Raw genomic sequence first — 8106 nt, 5'->3', positions numbered from 1 at the left:
GAGCATATTGACAAAGCGACATATTCACGGAGCAGGTTGAATATGTCACATGAATAAGCAAGCTTTGCAACTTTTCTATGTCAATGAAATGTGCTACCAGTGGCAACTATTTTCCCAAAAGAAATATCTGGAGCAGCTTGTATAACTCAAGAACTATGAGTGAACAACCTTTATATGCCATCTCATTTCTGTGTATAAGAGAAGATGGGTGTAATCTTCACCCATCTTTTCTCAGAGCTGCACAAACAGATGTGAGTTAAAGGGATGTGTTTTAATGTGGTTGGAAGTGTTAATCACATCCTGCAAATGATAAGTTCTGGTGACATTCTTCAGCTAGCTGGTGTTCCTCTATGGATGACACAGTGCATAGACTGCTATTCAGAAGTAACCCCTTTGACTTGAGTAGTGAAATCACAAAACTGTCCAACCATGGCAGCTACTCTATCTGTGCACATACTGACACAAAATGACCAGGGCAGTTTTCCTGTTAGGTAATCACTGAAACACTTGAATAGTTTTGCAGCTGTCGTGTTGTGGTTTGGTAACAAAAGTGCACATAACATTTCCTCATCCACATCCTCCTGAAAAATACATCCCACGAAAACAAGCATTGTTGCCTTGTTGTCAGTATCACTAGACTTGTCAACCTGGATTGTGCTATTTCATCCGTTGGTCTAGTTATGGTGCTGGCTGAAAGAGGAACATGTGCCACCTTGTGAACCGCAGCCTCTCCTAAAATTTCCTGACAAACTGCCCTGGCAGCAGGCTCAACAATAATACAGTGTTCCTTAGCTTTAGCAATGCAATGAGCGCCCAAGAATGATGCTTTCAGTATAGGCACCTTTGATGAAGAGGTGGCCTGCAATAATTTCTTCTGTTCTTCATGCTCATGGTGTTTTTTCTTTGAAAAATTTCAAAGGCTTACCTTTTTTTGGTACTGGGAATTGAACTCACAACCTTGTGCTTGTTGGGCAGGCACTATGCCGCTGAGCTAGATCCCTGGCCAGTCAAGGCTTCCCTTTTAATGCATCCCCATAGTATTTTCTTATTTCCAGGTACTGGGAATCGAACTCACGACCTCATGCTTGCTGGGCAGGTGCTGTGCCACTGAGCTAGATCCCTGGCCGGTCAAGGCTTGCCTTTTAGTGCACCTCCATAGTATTTTTTTTTTGCCCCAGTACCGGGAATTGAATTCACAACCTCGCCCTTGCCAGGCAGGCACTGTGCTGCTGAGCTAAATCCCTAGCCCCCATAGTTTTATAGTTTTTAAAAGATATTTATATATGCTACTAGCGATTGAACCCAGGGCCTTTGTATGGAATTATATTCTTGGCCCTATTTTTTATTTTGAGACGGGGTCTTACTAAGTCACTGTTTTGCCCAGGTTGTGCTTAAACTTGCAATTCTCCTGCCTCAGCCTCCCAGAGTGCTGGGATTATAGACATGCACCACCATGCCTGGCTTGTACTTCTTCTTCTGAGGAATGCCTACTTAGGTCCTTTGCCCATTCTTAAATCAGATTATTTACTTTCTTGCTGTTGAGTTCCTTATATATTTTGGATATTCACCCCATATCAAATGCATGACATGCAAATATTTTCTCCACTCTGTAGGTTGTCTCATCATACTGTTAATTGTTGTCTTTACTCTGGTTTTTTTTTTTTGTACTGGGAATTGAACTTATGACCTCAGGCTTGCCAGGCAAGCGCTTATGCCACTGAGCTATATCCCCGGCCCTGTCTTTGCTCTGTAGAAGCTTTTAGTTTGATGTAGTTCCACTTATCTATTTTTTCTTTTGTTGTTTAAGCTTCTGAGGTCAAATCAAAAGATTAATTGCCCAGATTACTGTTGTGTAGTCTTTCCCAAAAAAATTCTTCAGTGAAAGAAAAAAATAGGGGCTGGAGATATAGCTCAGCGGCACAAGGACCTGCCTGGCAAATGCAAGGGCCTGAGTTCGATTCCAGTACCAAAAAAAGAAAAAGAAAAAATAGGGGCTGGGGCTGTAGCTCAGTGATGGGATATGTGCTTAGCATGTGTGAGGCCTTGGGTTCAACATTAGCACCAAGAAAAAAGAAAGAAACAATTTTTTTAAAAAAGGTAGAGCCCTCTAGATCAGTATCACTTAACAGCCCGCCTCTTAAGGTTACATGGCATCCCTCAGCATAGCACCCCAGCAGTAACCCCACTTGGCAGGGGCAGCAGGGCAGTGATAAAGTGCATGAGGACCAAAGTCAACTCCCAGCACCAGTTTGCTGAAGTGGAGCAAGTCCCTTGGTCAGAAAATTTGATTAGGGTGCCAGGCATGGTGCTGCACCTGTATAATCCCAGCACTCAGGAGGCTGAGGCAGAAAGATCAACATAAGTTCAAGGCTGGCCTGAATTACATAGTGAGTCTCTCTCTCAAAAAAAAAAAAAAAAAAAGGAAGCGAGAAAGAAAGGAAAAAGAAGGAAAGAATGGAAACAAAGCTTTTGTAAATGGGGAGGGGAAAAGGGGTTGAAGGGAAGGTAGGGGAATGGGAAAAAAAGAATCAAGGTATATCATGTACAGGTACAAATTCTCTATGATTTTTTTTGTTTTGTTTTTTGTTTTTTCTTCCAGTACTAGGCATCGAACTCATGACCTTGCACTTGCCAGGCAGGCGCTTTGTCGCTGAGCTAAATCCCCAGCCCCTCAAATTCTCTATGATGAATGTGATCATTACGTATATTGAAATTGTACCAATAAAAAAAATAAATTGTACCAACCAAATCTGATTGGAAAAAAAAAAAAAAGGAAAAGAAAGAGGCCAGGCGTGGTGGCATACATGCCTGTAATCCCAGCACTCAGGAGGCTGAGGCAGGAGGATCATTGAGAGTTTGAGACCAGCCTGGGCTACAAAGTTAGCTCAAGGCCAGCCTGAACTGCATATCAACACCCTGTCTCAAAAAGACAAAAACAAACAAACAAATAAAAAAACATAGTTAAAGCCATATCTTCGGGGTTTCTCAAATGTAAAGGTACCATTATCCATTTATAATTAATAAATATCTTTGAGACTTTGAGAAAATACTTTGAAATTATATAAATATCCTATTACTCCTCTAACTTTGATCCATACATTTTGGCTGATGGGGGGTGCTGGAGATTGAACCCAGGGCCTTTGCACTGAGCTACATCACTAACATTTTCTTTCTTTTTTTTTTTTTCTTTTTGAGACAGGGTCTCACTATGCAGTTCAGCTGGCCTTGATCTCACTTTGTAGCCCAGGCTGGCCTCAAGCTCACAGTGATTGTGCTGCCTCAGCCTCCCGAGTGCTGGGATTACAGGCATGTGGCAGCATGCCAGGCTCATTTTCCTTTTTTTCCCCCATCATGTCTCTCAGTGATGTGGGCAAGGACATTAGCCCCAAACAGTAGGATCCAGTTTGGCATTTTCCAAGATTGGCCTTGATCTGAAGGGATCCAGGAGAGACAGCCAGAAGACAGGTAGGGAATGCAGCACCATCATCTGGAAAAAAAGAGACTGACTTAATAAAAGATGTCACTGAAACAAGTAATAGAGTCTCTATCCCAGGGGAAGGAGAGGATCCTGAGGGGTGGGTTACAAGGCCCAGCTTGGTGGGTTGTATGTGTTCTCCAAGCTGTCACTACTTTATTTATTTATTTACTTACTTACTTACTTATTATCTTTTTGAGACAGGATCTCACTGCACAGTTCAGGCTGGTTTTGAACTCACTTTGTAGCCCAGGCTGGCCTCAAACTCACAACGATCCTCTTGCCTCAGCCTCCCAAGTGCTGGGATTACAGCGGTGTACCACCATGCTCAGCTGTCACTGCTTTAGACTTGGTACTAAATGATCTAATGAGGACTCAAACGAGGACTAAGAAAGAGCAGTTATTGGGGCTGATAAATCAATTTTTGACCGTGCACTAAACAGGAAGGAAAAATGACCTCAGTTTAACCTTTTTCATTTTACAGATCTTTTTCAAAGAGTAATACAACAAAGCAGTATTAAAAGAAGGTTAGGAGGTTATCCTTGATTTTAGAGCTAAGGAAATATTACTTAAGAAATTCAAAGTTTGGCTGGGCATAGTGGTGCATGCCTGTAATCCCAGTACTTGGGAGGCTGAGGCAGGAGGATCGTTGTGAGTTCGAGGCCAGCCTGGGCTACAAAGTGAGCTCAAGGCCAGCCTGAACTGCATAGTGAGATCCTGTCTCAAAAAGGCAAAGAAAAGGAAAAACAAAAAAAGAAAAGAAATTCAAAGTTTGGCTGGATGTGGTGGCACACATCTGTGATCCCAGTACTGGGGAGGCCGAGGCAAAAGGATCACTGCTAGTTTGAGGCCAGCCTGGGCTACATGGTGAATTCAAGGTTAGCATGAACTTTATAGTGAGACCTTGTCTCAAAAAAAGAAAAAGAAAAACAAACAAACAAAAACATCAGAAAACAAAAAAGAAATTCAGACTTCCAAGAGAATTGCAAATTAATGAAGTAGGCATTTAAAAGGGGGCAAAGTAGACAAATATATAAACTAGCCCAGAAAGAGAATATAATTAATAAAAATAAAACTTGAAATCAATATGGAATTAATGAACATACTGATGCATAAAACTAGAAGCTGGGTTTTGGACTAGGGGTGTGGTTCAGCAGTAGAGTGCTTGCCTAGGATGCATGAGGCCCTGTATTTAATGCCCAGTAGCACACAAGAAAGAAAGAAGGGACTTGTGGTGAAATGTCATGGAATAGTGTTTAAATTTTAGGTAAAATGGATGACCTTATAAGAAATTTATGTATGTATGTACTGGGGAATGAACCCAGGGCTTTCATGCTGAGATACATTCTCAGCGGTTTTTATTTTTGATTTGAGACAGGGTCTTGATAAATTGCTAATTTGCTCAGGTTGAGTGGGCTCAGACTTGTAATTGTACTGTCTCAGCCTCCCAGAGTGCTGGAATTATAGGCATGTACCATCATGGCCAGTGTGGAAAATTAAAGTGATTAATCAAAAAATAATCCTGAACAGATGAAAAACCACAGAAGAAACTGAAAAGGTTTTCAAACATCGCTAAAAAGCTTCCAGATCCAGATAATTTTTACAAACAAGTTCACTCTAACCTTCACAGAAACAATAATCCCTGTTATTTAAAGTATAACAAAATAAATGAAAAAGTTGCTTTCTTTTTTTTGAAACTGGGTCTCACTATTATAGCGCAGGCTGGGCTTCCATTCATGAAGGTTGCCAATTTTTCTTTCTTTTATTTATTTATTTATTTTTTTCCCAGTACGGGGAATCAAACTTACGACCTCACGCTTGCCAGGCAGGTGCTGTGCCACTGAGCTAAATCCCCAGCCCCGAGCTGCCAATATTTCAAAGCCAGCATAAACCCCCTTCCTTCCTTTCTCTTCTTTCTTTCTTCCTTTCTTCTTTTCTTTCTTTCTTTTCTTCCTTTCCCTCCCTTCTTTTAGTCCAGGCTGGTCTTGAATTTGAGATCTTTTGCCTCAGTCTCTGCCTTCTGAGTCCTAGGATTATAAGAATGTATTCCCACACCCAGACACAACTTGAATTTTTGTTTTATTAATTAAACTTTTTTTGAGACAGGGTCTAACTAGGTAGTTCAGGCTGGCCTTGAACTCACTATATAGCCTAAGCTGGCCTCAAATTTGTTGTAATCCTCCTGCCTCCGCCTCTCAGGTGCTGGGATTATAGGCATATGCCACCACACCTGGCTACAATTTGAAGTTTTATTTATTTATTTATTTTAATTTAAGTTTTAAAATATCAAAATATCACCTGTAACTATAGGTGCAAAAGACATAAAATAGCAAATCAAATCCAGCAAGGGACTGAAAGAACAATACTTCAAAGAAATAAAAAGATAAAGAAATGTATTTGAAAATAGGATTGTTCTGCCTTAAGAAATCTAAGCCAGGCTGTGCATGGTGGCATAGTGGCATAGTCCTGTAATCTCAGATACTCAGGGGGCTAAAACAGGAGGCTCTAGCGTTATAGGCCTGCCTGAATTACATGGAGAGACCCTGTGTGTGGCGGGGGAAGAGACCTTATCTTAAAGTTTAAAAAAGATCAGAAAAAGTTGGGGACATAGGTCATTATGAAGGTCCTGGATTCAACCCCCAGTACTCTCACCACTACAGAATTAAAAATGTACTTAATACTTACGAATGTTCATAGCAACACTATTCACAATAGCCAAGAAGGGCTGGGGATATAGCTCAGCGGCATAAACGATTGCCTGGCAAGTCTGAGGTCATGAGTTCCATTCCTGGTACCAAAAAAAAAAAAAAAAAAGTGTATGTGAAACATGTTTCTGTTGGGCTGGGGATTTAGCTCAGCAGCACAGCACCTGCCTGGCAAGCGCAAGGTTCGATTCCCGGTACCGGAAGAAACACACAAGAAAACTAAAAACACAACAGCCAAGAGATGGAAACCACTCAACTGGTCATGGACAGATGAGTGGGTAAATGGTCTTTGCACCCAATGGAGTATGGGTGCATAAAAAGGGCCACAAAAAGTAATGAAGCCAGGCGTGGTGGTACATGCCTATAATCCCAGCACTCAGGAGGCTGAGACAGGAGGTTCACTGCAAGTTCAATGCCAGGCTGTGCTAGAAGGTGAGTTCAAGGCCAGCCTGAACTGCATGATGATACCCTGTCTCAAAAAGACAAAAAAAGAAAGAAAGAAAGAAATGAAGTACTGATACATGCTATGCCATGGGCAACCTTGAAAATATCACACTAAGAAGCCACACACAAAAAATAGTTATATTTTAAAATATTTTTGGAGAATATGCAAAAACATACAGTAAGTTAGTGGTTGCCAGCATCCAGTGGTTGCTAATGGTTGCAGCTTTGGGGGTGGGTGTGTAAGGAAAATTATCTGGAATTAATGGTGATGATTGCACAACCTTGTGAATACACTAAAAACCCTGACTTGTATAAGGTACACACTTAAAAAGGATAATGATTTCTCCAGCACCACAAAAATAAGGCAAAGCTTATAGTATATGAGCTGTATCTTTTTTTTTTTTTTTTTTTTTTTGTGGTTTTTCTCCGGTACCGGGAACCGAACTCACGACCTTGCGCTTGCCAGGCAGGCGCTTTTTGCCGCTGAGCTAAATCCCCAGCCCCTATGAGCTGTATCTTAATACTTTAAAAAAAACCCACAAAGTAATTTCAACTAGAATTCCAAGAGCATTGTGTTTGCAGAGAAGAGGCAAAGGGAAAACAATCTTTATCCCAAATATTATTTGGAAAAATACACAGAACAGGCAAGGAAAAACTGAAGAAATCTAACAGCTATTAAAATATGCAGCCGGAGCTGGGCATGGTGGTGCAAGCCTGTAATCTCAGCACTCGGGAGGCTGAGGCAGGAAGATCATTGCAAGTTTGAGACCAGCCTAGGCTACAAAGTGAGTTTAAGGCCAATCTGACTGCATAAAGAGACCCTGTCTCGGAAAGACAAAAAAAAAAAAAAAAAAAAAAAATGCAGCCAGGTTAAAAATTGATGCATCAGCCCCAATGATTGCTCTTTCTTAGTCTTCATCTGGGTCCTCATTAGGTTATTTTGTACCAAGTCTAAAGCTGTGACGGCCGGGCGTGGTGATGCATGCCTATAATCTCAGCACTTGGGAGGCTGAGGCAGGAGGATCATTGTGAGTTCGAGGTTAGCCTGGGCTACAAAGTGAGTTCAAGGCTAGCCTAAACTGCATAGTGAGAACCTGTCTCAAAACACACACACACACACACAAAGCGTAGTTATTGTAATAAAAAAGAATAGCAAAGGAAAAAATAGATCAGTTCACTAGAATTCAGAAATACAATGTGTGAGTATGTTATTTAATATACCATGTGGATTACTATTGATGTTAACTTCAGGCACATTGTTAAGGCTATATATATGAGGTTTCTCCCAGGGTGGGCTAGAATTTGTGATTTTCCTGCCTTGGCCTCACAGAGTGCTTGGGAGTACAAATCCGGCTTAAATTTTGATTTTTTTTTTTTTTTTTTTTTTCCTTTTTGAGACAAGGTTTCACTTTGTAGCCCAGACTGGCCTCAAACTCAAAGGGATCCTCTTCCCTCAGCCTCTTGAGTGCTGGGATTACAGGT

The sequence above is a fragment of the Chinchilla lanigera genome, unplaced genomic scaffold (assembly GCF_000276665.1).
Source record: "Chinchilla lanigera isolate Chin_1 unplaced genomic scaffold, ChiLan1.0 scaffold00144, whole genome shotgun sequence".
Taxonomy (NCBI): domain Eukaryota; kingdom Metazoa; phylum Chordata; class Mammalia; order Rodentia; family Chinchillidae; genus Chinchilla; species Chinchilla lanigera.
This window is presented reverse-complemented; position numbering follows the sequence as displayed.